Source organism: Mytilinidion resinicola (genome assembly GCF_010093595.1).
Source record: "Mytilinidion resinicola strain CBS 304.34 unplaced genomic scaffold BDZ99scaffold_29, whole genome shotgun sequence".
Classification (NCBI taxonomy): Eukaryota; Fungi; Ascomycota; class Dothideomycetes; order Mytilinidiales; family Mytilinidiaceae; genus Mytilinidion; species Mytilinidion resinicola.
Genome location: NW_022985465.1, coordinates 343,752 through 348,411, shown reverse-complemented (window position 1 = coordinate 348,411; position 4,660 = coordinate 343,752).

The following is a 4,660-nucleotide window of genomic DNA, read 5'->3' as shown; positions in this document are numbered from 1 at the left end:
GTGGAAGCACTCCGTGTGGAAAACTGTGGCAAGGAAGCTAGGCAGGTAGCTTTATGTTTGCAACTTGCTATATATTTAGCTAGCTAGATATAATATGCCTGGACTGCAAAACCCGGACAGATTTAGGAAAACGCATCACGATGGCTTATTCTGTGGTGGACTTAATAGATCTACCACGTGTCCCAAATAGCTATACAACAACGAGAAGAGCGCTTAGCGCTATACATCGCAGAGGACGGGGTTTTCATCCGAACGCTGCATAGCAGCAAACGGTTTCTCCTTGTAAACTAGCCTAGATAGAACAGCTGCATGGACCCTAACGGGAGCTACACCAGCGTAATAGAATTTAATAATAATAATACCCCTAAATACTATTTTTATATATACTAGATATCTATTTAATTTTTTAACTAAAAGGTAGATAAGTAGGCTAGTTTATTAAAGGTATAGAGTTAATATAGAAAGAGATAGAATAGAGTTGTATAGATAGATAAATAGAATTATATTACTTAAGTTCTTTTTTATATCGACAGCAGCGGAGTTGTATATATATATATATACGTATAGTATTATAAAACGTCCTCTAACGCTTCTATAACGTTATTTTACTTTTCCTATTTAAAACGTTTACTATATTACGTTTAAACGTGTATAGTTTTAGTTATTTTAAAAGCTTTATATATAGGGATATAACGCTTATATTATTATAATCCTTATATAGTTTTACTTATTTTTTTCTTTCTAAAAAGTACTTTATCTAAAGTATATCTTTTACTAATAGTATTATATAGCTATATAGAGTATATAGATTTAGAGTATATTAATAGTATTTCCCTTTATCTAATTAAAACTATTTTAGTATATATATATAATGTTTTAGCTACCTACTTAGGCCGGCCACCTAAATAAGCTATACTTTTAAGCTTGCTTATTTCCCTACTAATAGCAGATTTTTATACTTTATAGCTTAACTATTTATATACTAAATATAACGCTAAATAGCTTAAATAACTTAGAGCTCTTCTAAAAAGAATAGATTTAGTATACCCTTAATATATACTATAAATTTTTCTAGGCTCTATACTTTACCTTAAAGGTTTATAATAAAAGTAGATAATTTACCTAGGCCTACTAGCAGTTATAATAATATCTATTAGCCTAGAAAGAAAATACTTTTATTAAATATATTTTTTTTAAATAGCAGCCTAGGGCTAGCTAATTATAATTAGATACTTAAAAGGCCTAGCTAAAGGTATACTTTAAAAAAAAGAAGATTTTAACCCTTTTAGCTATAACTAGTATAAGAACTTTCTTTAGTACTATTTAGAAATTAAGCTAAAGCTTACTTACTACTATAATTAATTAAAAAAAAGTACTATAGAATATTAAAAGCTAGAAAAGTAGTTTTCTCTATATTAAAAAACTATAATAAAGTATAGAGTTTTATATAAGAATTAATATAATATAGATAAAAAGGGCTTTATAAAAAAAGTAGGAAATAGCTATAAAGTTTTTCTACTAGTTTAAAAGGAAAAGATATAGTTTATTTAACCTAGAAATTAAAACTAGGAATTAACTATTATAGTAATTAGTATAAATAGATATTTAGTTCTACTATTTATTATTTTCTAAAAAAAGTAGATATAATACTTTTAGATTAAAAACTCTATTAACACCTATATAGTTATCTATATTAGTTCTACTAGCTAAACTAACTAAAAAATTACTTTATATTAGCTAGAATACTTTAATAGCTATACTAAGCCTTAAACTATAGGAAAATATAGGCTTCTAAATAGCTATAACTTTTATATATTACTTAATTTTATCCAGGCCTATATAAATTCTAAAATTATTTCTTTTTACCTACTACTTTATACTACCTATATTTTTTTTTACTACTTAATATAGGCATTTTTATACTAGTTATAAAGGTATATAAAAAGTAGATCTAGAAATATAGTTTTTTTAGGGCAGAGTATATTACTAATAACTAGTTTTTTTTTTTTTTTTTTTTAATAAGTAATTAAGAAAGCAGTAATAATAACTAATATTATAAGTATATAATAAAAGGCAGGCCTGCTACTATTTAATCCTATATTAGTACTATATAAATTTAGGCTAAAAATACCTTTTTTTATTAGCCTAACTAATAAAAATAGTATATAGGTAGATATTTAGGTAAATTAGGATTAATATAGTTAGAAAAATACTTAGAGAAAGTATATAAAACTAGGAGGGCGTATAGAATATAGCGCTCGTTGCGATTTATAAAAAACTAAATATCGTACTATATTTAGTATAACTATAAGAAGAGAACTATATAAAGGAAAAGTACTAAGGTATAGCGCTATATAGTAGAGAAAGTAATAAAAAACCTAAAAAGTATATAGAAGCTAGCTAATTAGGGCCGTATAGCTAGTAAAGAATTAAAACCTTCGCCTTAATTTCCCCCTTTTTTAAAACCTAAAAACCCTACTTTATATATAGATAATAAAATAAAAGCACGTATACTAGTAAAGTAGTTTTTTCTGCCTCCGGCTAATATAGACTTATCTAACCTAAAAAGGTTCTAATACCCGGAACTATATAATACTACGCTAGATATTATAATTAAGGATATTTTTTTAGCGCTAATAGGAACTGCTCTAGATAAAGCCCCGGGTATTATAGGGATTACTAATAGGTTTTTTAAAAAGTGCGAAATATAGCTAGTATCTATACTAGCTTAGTTTTTTATAAGGTGCCTATATAAAGAATACTATTCTTAGCTATTTAAAGATTCTATTATAGTAGTGCTATATAAGCCCTAAAAAACGTTCTATATAATAGTAAAAGCCTATAAGCCGATCGCCCTGCTAGAAATAATAGGTAAGCTATTCGAACGGATTATAGCTATACGGCTATCGAAAATTATAGAAGAAAAGAATATGCTTTTACCTAGTTAAATAGGGGCATAACTAGGATATTTAATATAGATAGCACTTAAGCTTTTTACTAAATAAATCTATACTATATAGAAAGGAAATCTATAGCTTATAGTATTACTTCTTAGCCTATATATATTAGGGGCGTTTAACCGTATATTATATAAACGTATAATATATAACCTATAGATTTAATAAGTGCCGGAGTAAATAGTTAGGTTTATAAGGTTTTTTCTATAGAACTATACTATAAGGCTTACTATTAGAAACTTTATAGCGGAACCTATTATAGTTACTATAGAAATACTATAGGGCTTCTCCCTATTACTAATACTTTTCCTTTTTTTTACTAGTATACTTCTACTAATACTATAGCGCGGTAATATAACAGCCTATAGGTTTATTAATAATATAAATATTTTTATATATAGCAAAAGTATAGAAAAGAACTATAAAGCTATTAAATAGGCGTATAACCGGTGTATAAAATAGGTAAGAAAGTATAAAGCAGTTTTTACGCTAGATAAATACTACCTAATATACTTTATAAAAGCCCGCAAGTCTATTAATATAAAAGCTATAGTTAATATATAGGGCTTTACTAAAAGCCCTATAATAGATCTAAAAATACTAAAGGTTTAGGTAGATTCTAAACTTAAATAGGGCCCGTATATTAATACTATAAAAAATAAAGCTATAGCCTAAATAAGGGCATTTATAAGGCTTACAGCGTTAACCTAGGGCGTAAGCTTCCGGAAGGCACGTATAATATACTCGGCGGTTATTATTAGGCCTGCTATTATATATAAATATATTTCCTAGTATACTATACTAGGTATAAAAAAGCAGATTAGTAAAATAAAAATTAAGCAGCTTAAAATAGTATAGAACTAGTGCCTTTATACTATTTTAGAGGTATATAAAATAATAAATATTAGGGTAATAAAGCACGAGATATTATACCCTCTACTCCGGCTAAAGCTAAAAAAACTTATAGTAGCCTACGCGGACTATATATATAAGGGGCCAGCCTATAAGTATATTAAAACCTAATATAGCCGTATAAAAAAAACGGTTTATACTAAATACAGGCCGAAAGGAATACTATAGTACGGCCTAAGCAGGTGTAATAAACTTTATAAGCTTACGGTAAAGGTATTACGGCTAGCCGCATAATATAAAGGCGAATCGGAAAAATCCTATAGGCGTATAAGGCGTGGTATAATCTAGGATAAATATAAAAAGAAGTGGAAAAAGAAATAGAAAGCCTATTATAAAAAACTACGCTAAAAACCCCTAATATTAGCACTTAATACTAAATAAAGCAAATAATAAAAGGTACTATATAAAAAACTTATAAAAGTAGAAAGTATAATTATTATAAACCTACGGATAGAGTATATAGGGCTTAACGGTTACCTCTACTATATAAAAGTGCCCGGCCACCTAACGCCGGCATGCCCTTGCGGGTATAGCCTTTAATTCCTAAAATATATTATAATAAGTTGCGGAAAACACGTTAAAAGCAAGGGTGAGCTATTTTAAAAGGCTAAAATAAGGACGTATAAATAGCTCTATAAAAGCTAAAAAAAAAAAAAGGCTATAGCCTAATAGCTTTTCTAAAAAATAGATTTCCTGCTATACTTTTTAGTAGCTAAAAAAATAGTAAAAGCGAAAATATAGGTATTCTATTTTCTATAACTTTATATAACTATATATACTATATATACTAT